Below are 16,266 nucleotides of genomic sequence, written 5' to 3' on the forward strand. Positions count from 1 at the left end.
GTGAAATAATGGGCTGTTATATTGTTTTCACGTCAAAGATCATCTGGCTTTCCTTTTTTATTTGCACTTTACAAAATATCCCAGCTTTTTCCGAGTTGCGGTTGCCTATTTTACTCTTTTTAATGCTACAACACCCCGTCGTTTTTTCCTGATAGTTATCCATTGGTCTATCGTTTTACAAGCCTGCCTAATACAATTCATGTTTGCGCAGGGCAAAACAGCCCCTGAATGGGACAGGAGCAATGACTCGGATAGATAATGCCCGTTTACATGCTAGAGAAGCATTACAAAAGAAAAGCTAAAATTGTAATGTCATACATAAGACATCTTCTTTCTTGTGTGATTAGTTAATACTTCATTTTTTGTATTTTTACAGTTTCACTAAAGTGTTAGGGCGGCACGGTGGCTCCCTCGCAGTTAGGAGACACGGGTTCGGTGCCTCCCTGCGTGGAGTTTGCATGTTCTCCCCGTGTCTGCGTGGGTTTCCTCCCATGGTCCAAAGACATACAGGTTAGGTGCACTGGCGATCCTAAATTGTCCCCAGTGTGTGTGCCCTGCAGTGGGTTGGCACCCTGCCCGGGGGTTTGTTCCTGCCTTGCGCCCTATGCTGGACTGGAATCGTACATGATCAATCCCAACATCGAAGCAAAACAATAATATAAAATTACGATAAATTAAGCTACGTTTAATGCCCATTTTAAGTCATTACCGCCACACATTCAAATTTGAGGAAAAAAATTACGCTGAAACGAAAAAAAACTTATTTTAGGGTAAAATGGAGCTGATAACCAGCCAGCCATGTTCTCTTAATTAACACGCACCAACCGAAACACGAAGCAAATGGTTTCTGGGTGATTTAACGTATCCAGGACATTCTCTAAGTTTCTTCCGGCCCACATATGAGTGGTCAGAATTTCTGTCAATCTAGTTGTCACCGCCCATTTCATTATAAAGACGCCTGGTTGGGTGGTTTTTTTTTTGTTCCTTGTCCCACCTCCCTTGTGTGTAATGTCGGCAAGTTGCTGTATCTGTTTGTTTGAGGTCTGCCGTTCTTCTGCCTTGGTTCATGGAACAGTTTGAATAATGAAGTTCACAATGAGTATACGTGTAAAGAGGTGAGTGTTGCATCGTAATATAGACGTCTTATCAATAAAACTCATAAGTCCTACTTTTTTGTTATAAATGTGTCAGTTATTGTTAACTTCGTACTAACATGCTGTACCTTGTGCAGGGCACTCGCCATGTGCTCGTGTTTTACTTTGGGGTGGAACTTCTTGTTGTTTGGTCTGGCGACTGGCTGCTGTGCTGCTGATACTTCTGTGTAATGGCCTTGTGCACTGCAGCCCCGCCTTGACCTAGAGCATGGTGGGATAGCCCGCTGAGGCGTCCCGTGCAGCCGCAGGTGTGGGCGCCTCCTGAGCACTTTAGCGTCTGTGTATACGGCTGTGCACAATCCTATATCCTAGGCAGCGCCGCATCGTGGTGTTCACTCCGTTAACTTGAATACGTTTGTCCTTTTTCTGGCAGCGTTCATGTGCCGCTTGGTTTTTGTATGTGTTTGACACCTGTACCCTTTTGAGCGCTGGGTTAAGGTCTTGAGTCACTTTTTTTCTCAACGTTCTCTACATGTGCTTGTAGTCTAATCTCTTATTTTGAAAATTCTGTTTCTGAACTTGCATTGTCATTTTTCCAGGAACTCGTGTCTGAGCGTCAGGAAAGATAAGGACAAAGTGCAAATTTTATTATACTTGGGTTCTTAATAGATAACAAGCTTATTCCAGGGAATCCTTCTCTTGGGACAGCCTTTTTTTAAGTTGGCAGTGGTTCAGTGGGGGCATTTTACAGGACTGGATTGGTTAAATTGTCCATGATTTTTGATTACTCCAGGTCATCAGAAAACGCTACCCCTCTTCTACTGCTTGTACTTGTATAAGTCAATTTACTAGTAATGCTATTAGATTTTTGCAAGAGTTCACATTATTGCCCTTGGCTATAAATTAAATGCTGCATACATGAGCTTTTTTAAACCTTGAAAGGCACCTTCAATTTATGAAGGTGTGAAGATTAGTTAAGGAAGAGTTAATATTACTAATTTTTTAAATAAGTGTATCTCTACCCTAATGGGTGTAAAGTTGCCGGTCAGTCTTAACTTTAAACTGAGGCTTGAAATGACAGTCCTGTTTCCTGTGTGCTTTTTGATTGCCCAAAAGTCCTTATTTGTCAGATCTGTCTTCTGTAGATCAAAAAAGATTTCAGTATGTTAATGGACAACTAGCCTTTGCCTTGTCAGTCCTTTTGTATTCGCAGTCTTGGTGGAAATGTCCCATTTATATAGCTACAAATAAGATCTTAATTTTTGTAACCTTTGCTATTTAAATGCAGTAAATTGCCCCAATTCTTTATCTATTAAGTGTATCATTTTCAAATTTGGTTTCTGTGTAACTGCAACCGGTCAACTGAACTATTTTTAAAATGAAGACAACTTTTTTTTTCCCCACTAACTACCTACCAAACACACACCAGTAACGAATAAAATATGTGCACTAAAGTGTAAGTCCAGGGTCTCCAGTTCATGAGTGATACTTAGAATTCTCTAGAATCCTAAAAAAACCTAAACTTTGCATTTCTTGATCAGAGTTGGGATGACAAGTCTGCCTTAAAGTGCATCATAAAAGCTTTTCTACCAAGCAGACACCTGTCTTATACTATACCAGCTAACAAGTTTTAAATTGTTAATTTATGTACTGCTATGCATGGTTTTAGCGTGTACTTTGCTTACAAAATGACCAATATTATTACAAAGTAACAAAGCATGTATTAGAAATGTTGATCTTAAAGCTGATGCAAGAGATTTAACAGCACTTACTGGTTTAAAAAACAAATTATTTTGTTTTGTGATACAACACTGTTCTTTCTCTTTAAACAACTTGCAAAGTTTAATGTCCGGTTAGGTTGGGGAGCATGCACTGCCGTGTGTTGCCGCACCCACCTTGCAACAAAACCGCTCGGGATCTTGATTGGCCGCCCTCCAGAGATGACCATCTGCTGTGGCCTTGGACAGCCCTTTAGCCTGGTCCAGCCACTTGGATTCTTTGAGCCGGATCACCCTCAGGAGAGTCATGTCCTATGGCTGTAGGGCTGTAACTAATGAGGCAATCTATCATTCGAGCCACAGAACCACCACTTGTTTGACACACATTGAAACCAGTGATGCCTATTTGAGAGCAATTTAATGCCCTTTATTTCATTTGTGTGGGAAAATTAGCTGGCTCTCCAATTGCAGACATTTATAAATGCTTGCTGAAAATGTGGTCAACACAGCATCAAATGTAAAATTCACTGGTCACATGTGACTCTCTAACTGCCGTGAAGTTTTCTGAAAGTTTGTGAATTAGCATGGCTTTTTTTTTTTTTTTTTCACTTTGAGTCTTGCATAGGCATATTAAGTTGTTGAGCAGAGTTTTGAAAGTTCTTGGTCTAAAATATCACTGTGCAAAAGGTATGGAAGCATTTGCCTGAGAAGATATCTTGGAAAGAGCAATAATACTTAGTTGAAAAAGGCTTCCATCCATTGTTCAGCAGCCTGCAGTAAAGGGTGTGGCAAGAGTCTAGTTAGGGCTGCTTGAGATTCCTTACTCAAGGAACATGAGAGAGATGACACATTAACCAGGTTTCCATCTAAGGAGTTTTTGCAAAAAAATATTTAGCGCTTCAAATTTTAGCGGATAGAAATGCTAATTATCGATATAATGTTGTACATGTCGACATTTTTCCGTTTAACTTTAGCGCATAAATTCCATATCGATACCAGATGTCGCAAAAACTACATTGGAAATACTGTCTGGCTTTAACACAAATGTGTCACATGATACATTTTCATCACATGCAATCAAAACGAGAATAGCGGAGCGGTTCGCATGGTCTGATGAAGAGACTCGTTATTTCTCGGAATGAGCCAATGCAGTAGTGGATAGGCTGGGTCTCCTGCTACTAAAAGGGGTACCTGAACTCCCTCCACATCAACTGTAGCCTGGGGGTGTCTCTCAGGATGTCTAAATACAAAAACCGCAAAGGTAATTTACTGTGCCAGTAAAATATTTAATAAACCGTGTGTTTCATTATCTAAACTTTTTTCTTATTAAATGGCAGATGTTTTAGCATATGAGAAATTCTCTCTAACTTTAGTGTTTTTTTGATTAAACGTCTATTTTGTATGTATTCAAATTTCAGTTTTAATTAAAGCTTAAGGGAAGCAGGTTACAGTACTAATTCAGTTATCCCACTGAGAAGGGATGTTGAAAGGTAGGCTCACCTGTACAGATCTGATGCTGCATCATGGGCACTTCCAGGCATGCCAATGCAAATGTCTCGTTTATGCACCGGTCATCAACAAGGTCCTGGAGAACAATAGATGGCCACCCTTTTTAGATTAATGTAATCGCGGTAGTCTTCCGTCAGGGGAAGAATAGGCACATGCGTGCCATCCAGCACACCGTAAATCTGTGGCACAAGATGCACCAAGGAATTGCAGTATGCAATTTCATTGGCCTCTGCTACAGTCAGAAGTCTAACGCCGCATTAATTTTTCTTTAATAGCGGTGCACACAGCATATACACCGATGGACGGTAGTTTTACTAACCCCGAAAGTTTCTCCAACTACTCTATACTCGGCGCAGGTTGCCAGCTTGTAAAGGGCGATGGCAGTCCGCTTTTGGGTTAGAACCGGTGGTCGGTGACAACCTGTGATGGGCGCAACATCAGGACTGAATCCACACACCATCTCGAACGTCGGCCGTGTCATTCTAAAATGTTGCAGCCAGAGATTTTCTGTGAAGTGTCTCCCCACCACCTCCTCCCAGAAGGTCTTATTCTGTCGTCTCTCCCATACCTGTGGGTTTCATCGCACTGGGTTACTTTCTTCAAGCTCTAGGGCTATCGGACAAGCAACTGCTTCATTCTGCTGTCTTCGGATATTATGTACAATTCCAATTTGTGAAACTGAAATAACAGTAAGCTGGCAAATTTCAACAAACTGTCAATCTCTCCATTTGTTTAGTAGAGGGGGTGTAACGTGGAAAACAAAAGGTAGATAATTTGTGACATACTATGTATGGAAACGGCTGAAGGGCAGATTTTCTTTCACGATACAACCACTTGTGTGACAGTTTGTTTTGGAGGGCATGACGTCATCACGCACACCATTTTATCGATAAAAGGCCAGTTGGATATTCTGTATTTACGTATATTCTGTTTAAAAAGTCGCAAAAAACTGGATGGAAACTTGGCTATTGACTTTCAGCGATAAGTAGTATTTGGCAAAGTCTGAAGTAATTTTCATGTAATTGGGGCAGCCCACTTTAGCAGGATTTCCAGGATACTTTTACAGTAAATAGCCTAGAACTCCATTTTAAAAATTCCCTTTACTTCCTGATGTGCACCAGTTATAAACTGATTTTGTTTCTACCAAGAACAGAGTATATACTGTAGTAGACCTGGCCAGCTTTCTTCCTCCTCATAATCCTGACTGGTGAATCACTGTATTTAGTACAACAGCCTGGGCCTCGAATGCATACAGTGGCTTATATTGATTGGTTCAATTTTGGTTCCTCTTGTAGGTTATTCTTTGGTCAACTCCATTTTCCTGGTAAGTGCTTTACTAGTTCTCAGCTACCTGCCTTGTGAACATTGGAACCACTTGAATTGCACCCATGTTTTATCTAATGGTTTATAGTACATGTTTAAATGGGTTTTTTTATGGGTAGGAGAGATGTAGCTAGAATCTTAACCAAAATTCAGGATGGGGCCATGAGACCATTAATGTTAGGGGTCCATTTTTGTCAGGGCATTTTTCCTACTTTTAATTCTGTTATGAACCTCTTGGTGGGTTGGAAAACCAAACCATTTTGAGTTGATTTCTTGTCTTTCATTTTTGTTTCAGATGAACAAAATTGCCGTTGAAGAGCTTGAAGTGCTGCACTGTCAATTTCTAGAGGGGTTTGACGAGGATGACCTCAAACACAAGCTTGTTTTGAGATCTTATCTGCTGGTGACCCGCACTACGTTTAATCATCTGTGTGCCTTGAGTATTTCTGCACACTTATGGGTTTTAATCATACTTTAGAACTGTTACTTTGAACGTTGAGGTCCACTTTCTGTCATTTCTAACCTATTTCCACCTCCCCTTCTACCTTCATTTCAGATCTGTTAAAGTTGGTAGTATTGGTGCTTTTTCTGTTTTTCTCTGGTCACTCTTGCCAGCTTTGAAACCAGGGATGACTATGTTCAAGATTCGGTGCAAGACAAATTAAATTCTACACACCCTTAAGTAATATGCTTAGACAAGATATTTAGTATTATGAATAAACTGATTATGGAATAATGTGCATAGCCTGATCTGTAAAATAACATAGCATTATGCATGTGGAATGACCCAATATAAAATGGGGTAAAGGTGAGAGACAGTTCTTTTGTATTCTGATGTCTGGCTTTTGCACCCTATGCTATATTATAAAATATATTTTTTTTAAATAAACATTTAATGATTCAAGCAGTGGTAGTCCACTCCTGGCCAGGGCTGTGGAGTTGGTAGATAGATCCTCCAACTCCTCTAATAGGCTAATGTATTTTCCATGTTGATTGAAGGAAGGCAACATACACCATTTAACCACAGAACTACTAGCTAGCCATTGAAGACCTTTGCCTCCATCAGTGCTTGTGTAAGACAAGCAGCATCATAAAGGACCACAGCCGTCCATCACACCAGCTGTTCTTGTTACCGTCTGGATGCTCTGACTACAAGACTTAAGAACAGTTTTCCTCAACAGCAACACCTGAACACTTACACTTGCATTACATCTACATTGCACTACTCGCACACAAACTGTACCTGCATACACTCGGAATACTGATTGGAATATCCATCTGTACTTCAAAAACATTATCTGTGCAAGAACCGTCATTTGTACTTGCTGCCTATTCAAGTCATATTGCTCTAACTACTTTTAAAATGTACACTATTTTATATAGCTAGTCTATTTAACTTGTAATTTTTTAATTTTATTTTTTTTAGCTTTATTGGATCTAGGCTGAGTGACTTGTTAATATACACATTTCATTGTATGTTGACCCTGTGTTAACCTATATGACAAATAAACCTAAACTAGGAAGCTCACTCTCTACCATATTGGCCAGTTTAAACAAAAGACACATCAGGCCGTAGCACACACCTTCACCTCCTCATTACACTTGTTTACACAAATGAACGTGTTAAACACATTACATCTGAAATAAAATGAAAACACTTTTTGTAATGTACCATAACCCAGATTACAATATGAATGTCCGGTTGTATAATAGCTCAGCTGAACTTCACACTAGTAGTAACACATCTATGCACAGGGCTTTATTCTTAAATCAGAGGTACTTATGACTATTTGTAAAATGGGACATTTGAATTTGCTGTCATTTTATTAGTTTAAATTTATTAGGAGTCGGTACATTTTTGTCAGTGCCAGGTACCCAAAATTGTCTGACTCCAACTTCACAGCCCTGCTCCTGGCAATAGTCTACTTTGTCTTTCTGTACTCCATTCTTTCTACTTTGTATTATATTTCTGCTTTAAAAAATAAAACTTCCACTGGACCTCTCGACTCTCTAACGTCTACTTGTTTCCATCAGATGCTATTTGCTATGGTGGTGTTTACTGCAAAATGCAGGTTTTGTAGCAGTCTGCCTTGACCTCTTGATTTGATTCTCCTTTTTACAGTGATTGTCTGTCTTCCATTTATTAGGTTTTGAGATTGGGCTAAAGGTAAGGCAATTGGTGACATCCGTGGGGCTTTTTGGGTCAAACCAAATGTGCATTCTGGTTGCATTTTAAGCACTATAGTACTAGTTTTTTAAATGCCTGAAGTTCCACCAGGGTAATGTATTCCCTGTAGGCCATTGGTTTGTTTCTGTCTTTAATCCAGTGTCTCGGGGGCAAGGCTTGTTTAATGACTTAACTACTGCTGTTAGAGTTGACTCTTATTAGGATAACATGGTTTTTAAACACCTTGCAGTCGGCAAACATCCTGCACTATTCATACTTGAGCAATCCAAATAGTGGTACACCTCTACCAATCACTGAATTAATCTGTACTCATGTTGAAATTGTACAGTGGAATCTCTGTACACATACAACCCAGTTTATGACTGAAAAGTTTGCCAAACATTTGCCTTAGTTCACGACCACACACTCGATATATGAACAAGCCAGTTTCCCTTAGTTGAGGTTATGCAGGGGTTGGATATTCCAACAAAATGACCCAAAACGCAGTTCAAAATCTACAAAGGCATTCATGCAGAGGGAGACGTACAGTGTTCTGGTATGGCCGTCAGTCCCCTGACATGAATATCATCAAAAAATCTATGGGATGATTTGAAGCAGGCTGTCCATGCTCTGCAGCCATCATATTTAACTGAACTGGAGAGATTTTGTATGGAAGGTGACAAATACCTCCATCCAGAATCCAGACACTCCTCAAAGGCTATAGGAGGTGTCTAGAGGCTGTTATATTTACAAAAGGAGACTCGACTAAGTATTGATGTAATTGCACAATTTAACACCCAACTTGAACTGGCCATTGTCCACAACAGTCCAACCATGCTATAGATTTGCATAAAACTAAACCAAAAATATCAATTGGTGTATTTGTATTAATGTAGGATCTTGAAGACCTGTACCTTATGCTTACACTCTACCTGAAGTGTTTTAATACTACTTTAAATGGTAATGCTGCTGTTAACAGTAAGTTTGTCTAAACATTTTAAAATAAGGTTGAGTCTGATAGTTGTCAGTTTCCTTTGTTGGCTTAATTTTTTTTTTTTTTAAGACATATATTCTTTCCAGATAGAAGGTAACCAGGCCTCTAGTGCTAGAGGGATAATTGCTTAAAGATGTAGCTACTTTGGAAGCAGTGCTCTGGTATTTCATTACCACTTTTCAAAATGTAAACGACCCTTTGAACTGCTGATATTGAATTTTGCAAGCCCTGTTTTTACAAGGGTGATTACTGCTATTCTGCAATGCTGAGTGAATTTTAAGTAAGCAGCAGGGGGTAAGAAGAGTTTGGTCATCTGAAACTGTCGTACTCCATAGTATAAGTTGTTATAGCAATGCATGTTTTGTCCGAATATCTAAGCCCTGAATACATTTATTTTTTTGGGGAAGAACTGAAATCCTGAACTCATTTGAAAACCAGCAGCCTCGACCAGTATTTTTTGCTTTAGCGTTGGAACTGAAATGTGATCAAGGTGTTAAATTGAATAAATTAAAACATGTTGTTGGCAATAGCTGCTATAATGTATGAAGAAATAATCATGGGTTCAGATTTAATTATCAAATGTTTGAATGTTCAGTTTATAAGTGAATATCCCATATTAAAGATAAAAGCAAAATTTGCATTAAGCATTTACTTACAGATGAAACAAGTTTTGGTTTTCAGCTAATGAATAGTGACTTGTTTTGTGTGTAGTGGTGCCCGGCCAGGAGGGCGTGTGCCTCCTCCCCAGACCGAAAGGGGGTGTCTGTCCTGGTTATACTGGAGGCCTCGGGTAGAGGGCTTGGAAGCCCAGCCCTGTAGGGACCTGTGGCCACTGCCAGGTGGCACCCCAGTGCCTGATTATCCCAGGAGCCCGGCCCTTCTGCCACATGGGGGTGTGTCCACAGGAGATTGCCGGGAAGCAGCTGGAGCCCATCTGGGTTCCTATAAAAGGGGCCACCTCCCTCCAGTCAGCAGTGGATGTCGGGTGGAAGTGGACAGAGCTGAAGAGAGGACTGGAGGTGGCCAGGAAAGAAAGGCACAGGAACTGTGAGCCCTGGACTTTGGGGAATCGGTGCAGCAGACACTGGGGTTTGTGGTGCATGTTCAATTTGTAAATATTGTAAATAAACAGTGTGTGGTGGAACTGTTGTCCGTGTGTCTGGGTCAAAGTTCTGTATATGTATAATACTCCTTGCAATTTTAAATAGGATGTGTATGTAATTTTGCTTCCCTAAAGTTTACTTTCATTTACTGAATTGAGTGCACAATTCCTGCCTACATCAGTACTTCTATCAAGTGGCTTTATTTGAGTAAGACTGCACCAAGTACAGCCACCTAACACATCCTTTCACTTCTGGAGATGTGAATGTGCTTTTGGGGGAGAGTAGTTCCATTTTAGTTTAAACTTTTGTAGTTCAAGCTGCAAATCATGCAGGAAGAATGCCATGTCCTCTTGTTCATCAAGCAAAGTACTTGAATACTTTTGTTTGCCCACACTGAAGTGTTTGCATTTTTCACTGATTAGAATTACTTTACGATGGATACACCTACAGAAATATCTATTGTAACGAGCTTTTCTAGCAATATAGTGAAACCTTTCATGTGCTGCAGTGTTTTCAGTGGAGTGTTGCAGGGAAAGACTGATTTCCTGACATGCTATCCAGTATTTGTATTTATTTAATAGGTGGTGTCTGTATGTCTTTGTTGCAGCCAAAGTTTAATTTCCTGTTAAGTCTGCTTTCTGATTTTCTCCTCACCCAATGTAATTCGTGTTGTGGTGACCCTAAAGAAGCGAATGACTATAGGTAACCATAAACTAAATGGACTAAACTGGTTTTGATTCTAACTTTTCAATACGATGTTTGGGCCTAACATATTTTAGGAAGTCCTAACTTGCCCCATCTTTTTAAATTCCCACTCACTGAGAAGGCTCTGTGTAACAGCAATGTGTACAGAATCGGGAAAGCAGCAATGCGTTGGCTGCCGAGTAGCTCTGGGGCTCATCTTGCTTGTAAGGCTGGCTCTTGGAGGGAATAAAGCCTGATGAACTGAATGGTCTCATTTTTCATGTTCACATGTATTCCTTTTACTTTTTATTGCCTTTAGACTTCAAGAAATGTGTTTAATTTCTTTCCTCGCTCATTTAAGTGAATTTTGACTTTTTGCCAAAGTTTACTGCTAATAGATATTACATTTACTCCTGTGTCTTTAAAAGTAAGTGCTGAAAATGGCAATTAAGAGCTGAGAAGCTTTTTAGTAAAATAAACGGTGGTGGTTTGTGCACCAGTGATTTGTATGGTTTAAAATTCTATTTTATTCCCTCTGTCTTGGTGTGGAATTTTTTAAAAGTATTCGTGATGACCTGCTGATCCCAGTGGCTTGATTTCTGCTTTACCTGCAGTGGCACAGACTGTCTCCTAGTAGACCTGTGCTTGAATGACCATGTTCAGGGAACAAGTCTCCTTTTTTTTTTTTTTAATATAGGGGAGAATCAATGATGCTGCTATTTGGGGGATTTTGGGAATTTATTAAACTAGTATATTGAATGCAGTTTTTATAGGTTATTACAGTTCAAATGTTGAGTTACGGTCAATTATCACTGCTATGTTAAATGTTTCAAAAGTTTATTCCATATTTTTACGTTAAGCTTAAAATATATCAGAACTGATATCCTTAATGTTGGAATTTTACTACATATGGGACGTGTGTGTGGTTCCCATAGCAGGTTGGAAGTTTTTACAAAGTGATGGCACTTTCAACTTCACTAATTGTGTGGTTAGTATTGGTGGGTGTAAGAACTTGAATGTTTCCACATCCTGCTTTGTTTTGAGCAGAACAAAAGCTGTAAGTGAAGTTCAAATGTGTTTTAAATATACATGTTATCTTGTTAAGATATCTCTGCTGCTTTGATTCCTAATTCAACCCACAGTTTCAAAGATGTTGCAGAATGAAGCTCTGTACTGCTGTTGTGCCATAAAGCAGATTAAAAGGAATTTAAGCTGTTGTGCTGTGACTTGGCTTTCTTGCACCAAGTAGCTTACACTTGGGTCATTTGCTACACCTTTAAAGGTGTGTGGGTTTTTAATTGGTCTTTAACATGCAATAAGAACTTTTAATAAAATGCCTAATGCAATATGTATGAATGTGTCAAACTTCAGCAATATGCTTTTCTTGTTATGAATAAACTTCCTGATTTTTAACACTTTTGGTCAGGTCTGTTTTCTTGAACAAATACTACGCTTAGTATATATGTTGCTGCAAAATCCTTTTTTATCTAATGTTGCATAACTGCAGGAAACAACAATTTCTCATTGCTAAATTGTTTGAAAGTGGAAATTTAAGGGCACCAGCTTCTGGTGCATTTATTTTTGTTTTTGGTGTATGATTAAATTTGAATGTCCATTTTCCCCCAACCAAGAAGATCACATTTTTAAAATAGAAGTTAAAGTTGCCACAAACCTGGAATAATGGGAATAAGACTGACCATATACACTCACCTAAAGGATTATTAAGAACGCCATACTAATACGGTGTTTGACCCCCTTTCGCCTTCAGAACTGCCTTAATTCTACGTGGCATTGATTCAACAAGGTGCTGAAAGCATTCTTTAGAAATGTTGGCCCATATTGATAGGACAGCATCTTGCAGTTGATGGAGATTTGTGGGATGCACATCCAGGGCACGAAGCTCCCATTCCACCACATCCCAAAGATGCTCTTATTAGGTTGAGATCTGGTGACTGTGGGGGCCATTTTAGTGCAGTGAACTCATTGTCATGTTCAAGAAACCAATTTGAAATGATTCGAGCTTTGTGACATGGTGCATTACCCTGCTGGAAGTAGCCATCAGAGGATGGGTGCATGGTGGTCATGAAGGGATGGACATGGTCAGAAACAATGCTCAGGTAGCCCGTGGCATTTAAACAATGCCCAATTGGCACTAAGGGGCCTAAAGTGTGCCAAGAAAACATCCCCCACACCATTACACCACCACCACCACCACCAGCCTGCACAGTGGTAACAAGGCATGATGGATCCATGTTCTCATTCTGTTTATGCCAAATTCTGACTCTACCATTTGAATGTCTCAACAGAAAATTTGTCATCAGACCAGGCAACATTTTTCCAGTCTTCAACTGTCCAATTTTGGTGAGCTCGTGCAAATTGTAGCCTCTTTTTCCTATTTGTAGTGGAGATGAGTGGTACCCGGTGGGGTCTTCTGCTGTTGTAGCCCATCCACCTCAAGGTTGTGCGTGTTGTGGCTTCACAAATGCTGCATACCTTGGTTGTAACAAGTGGTTATTTCAGCCAAAGTTGCTCTTCTATCAGCTTGAATCAGTCGGCCCATTCTCCTCTGACCTCTAGCATCAACAAGGCATTTTTGCCCACAGGACTGCCGCATACTGGATGTTTTTCCCTTTTCACACCATTCTTTGTAAACCCTAGAAATGGTTGTGCGTGAAAATCCTAGTAGCTGAGCAGATTGTGAAATACTCAGACTGGCCCGTCTGGCACCAACAACCATGCCACACTCACAATTGCTTAAATCACCTTTCTTTCCCATTCTGACATTCAGTTTGGAGTTCAGAAGATTGTCTTGACCAGGACCACACCCCTAAATGCATTGAAGCAACTGCCATGTGATTGGTTGATTAGATAATTGCATTAATGAGAAATTAAAAATGTGTTCCAAATAATCCTTTAGGTGAGTGTACATGTCAAATGAGACTGGATGGCAGGGGCCAAGCTCATCAGTTGTAATTTTGCAGTTTGTATAAATTACAGAAATCATTTGAAAAGACCATAAAACTTAAGAGGTCATGGTGCAGCTTCACCTAAGCAAGTGCAAAATGAAGCATTTAAACACATGGTTAACTAACCTATCAGGAAAGTGGCCAGGGCTTGGTAAGATTCTCTGCCAGAATGTTCGCAGAGGCAGGCAGCTCCTTTTACTCTTCCACCTGGGTGTACTTGTGGTCTTCTGTACACGTGGCCCAAAAGCACCTCCACGTGAGGTGGAAGCCAAATGAAGTAGGGCTCCCTAGTCCCAGGCAGCACCCATGAAACCCAACAGGCCTGAGTCTAAGAACTCCATTTCCCATGCTGCCCTGTGGGAATCCAAGGCAAGTGCTGTTACCTGAATGGAGGGGCTGCCATCTCATGCTCTGGGGAGGTAATGCCCTGTTCATGTGCACATCTCCAGTCCTTCCATTCAGAGGGCACCCCAGCTGGGTAAGGACACAGGCCACCCCATGGAGTGCATACCCAAGTTTTGTAAATCTGAACCCAGATCTTGGATGGTCATTCATCGTTCTGGTCAGCCAGAGCTTTGCCTGAAGTTCCCTCAATGAAGTGTTGGGTTATGCTGGCATGTGGTATGTGGCCTGTTAATTGCCCTTGCCTTTTGTGGTGATATTTTTGCAATTCTGGGATGGATAGAAAATGACCAAGTGTGGCCTTTGCTGTGCTGTGACCTGAGCTTTGAGTTAAGGCCTTATGACTTGATCAGCCATTTCTCCACCTGGATATGTGCAGCTGATTTGTTTTCATCAACCGCCCGCCTTTAGTATCATTTTTAAGTTGTGCTTTGCATCCTGCACTCTGACACCATCTCTCTCAATCTGCCTCAGGGTTTCAGTGGTGCCATTTTAAGTGTTCAGCTGTGACGAGAGGTTTTAAAACCTTGTCAAACCAGTTTAGCTGGCATTGCAGGGAAAGCCTGACACTGGAATATTTTGGACAAAATTTAAATCCGCTTTGAATTATGACCAAAAATAAAAACATGGGCGTATTCTCTCGGTATTCTTGAATTGCAGTGACGTAGCTCTCAACATGAAGTGTATATAATGAACTTAAAATTCGGCATTTGCACCTGTCAAAGTTGAGGGCGGCCTGAGTTCTGTTTAGCAAATTGTAAATAATCGGCAGCCACATGTATACGTCAAACATGGATTCTTTGAATTTAGAACTTAAGTTAAAGTGACCTCTTTGCGCGTTAATTCTTGGCAACTTTCTCTTGCACTCATATCCATTATGGATGGGGGCATTCACAATTTTGAGCCCCAAAAATTCACTAATCAAAAAATGGTACTCCTTGGTGCCCCACTTTGTGTTTGAAATAAGTTTTAATTCTTTTTTTCATAATGCATGTGGTATTGCAACAAATGAAGAGACATGTACGTTGTGACACTTAATTTTTATGCTTGCACATCGTTGTGCTTTACTAGCTGTGTAAGCCTGTACTGTAAAAAGACTGGGCTCCTAGAAATGATTGAAATAGTCCGAGGAAAAAATTGGAATGCAGAATCGGTGGTTTCATTTTGAAGAGGTGCTCGTCCCCATTGTCTATCGGGTGGTGAATTTCTCTCTCCTCGGAGGTTTTGTTTCACTGATGCACTTGTTTGTGCGTTAGCGGCTAAGCGAGATTGTCTCTGACTTGTTGGGGCCGGCTTTGAGCTTCATGCTGTAGCCTTACACTTCTGGGCTGAACAAATGGACACAGATAGGTGTGTGTATTTTCTATATATAATATATATTGTGGTACATGGCCGGCTTGTCATCCCGGCCAATACCCCCAGGCCGCCAGATGCAGCCCTCCCTGCAGTATGGAGGTGCACCGAAGACCAACAGGGAGTCGTGGACTATGTAGTTTTTATACAAGACCCTGCTGGATACCAGAGGGGCCGCAAGAGGGAGCTGCAGGGAGGACCAAAGACTTATTTGTGGCCTATGACCCGGAAGTTCGTTAAAGGAAGAGCGACGGGCTTCCGGGTGAAGAAAAGAACTTTTACCTGTCCCGGAAGTGATACAGGATCACATGGACTGGGATTGGGAACACTTCTGGGTCAGGGACTATAAAAGGGTGGAAGGGAGGCAACGCGTCTGGGAGTGGAGGATTGATTTAGTGTATTGGTTAGTGATTGTATATGAGTATAGTGGAGGAGAGGGTGCTTTGTGCACTGTGGCATTTAAATAAAGTCAAATCTTGGACTTTTACCTGGTGTCTGGAGTCGTGGACAGGGGTTCAAGGGAGCCATGGCGCCCCCTATCTGTCACAATATATATATTTTTTCATAAAGTGCCTGACCAATACCCGAGTTCAAAGAAACCCATAAATCGTCCCTCTTTATGGTGAAAAGGGAAAACGTCAAGAAGGTTTGACACAAGAACAGCCAGTCCATGCTGCCTATTTTAAATGGTTTGTGTGCTTTAATTCCAACCAAGTTTCTTGTATTAGTTTTTAATTCAAGCTTATTGCTGAAAAGTGCATATTAGTTACTACAGAAAAAGACAAATCGGCAGAGAAGCACTTTCAGTCCGTGCTGCACCTGCCCACACTAGACAAATCAAGCAAATGGTTAATGCGGTTGTCCATAAACTCCTTTTGTTATAATGCTACTGAGAAAAAGTACAAGGTTTAGTCAAGAATTGAACACTTTCAAAATGCCATTATTCAGTAACC

At 40.6% G+C, this 16,266-nt stretch overlaps 1 long non-coding RNA gene across 1 annotated transcript; it reads left to right on the forward strand.

Annotated features, from left to right (window-relative positions):
- The first annotated feature begins 975 nt into the window (after positions 1–975).
- LOC120517699 lies at positions 976–7,647 on the forward strand. The gene is made up of 2 exons (XR_005631088.1): positions 976–1,115; positions 5,940–7,647. It is a non-coding gene; the product is annotated as an uncharacterized LOC120517699 (long non-coding RNA).
- Positions 7,648–16,266: the final 8,619 nt, after the last annotated feature.

Source organism: Polypterus senegalus, chromosome 17, assembly GCF_016835505.1.
Source record: "Polypterus senegalus isolate Bchr_013 chromosome 17, ASM1683550v1, whole genome shotgun sequence".
NCBI classification, from domain to species: Eukaryota; Metazoa; Chordata; class Cladistia; order Polypteriformes; family Polypteridae; genus Polypterus; species Polypterus senegalus.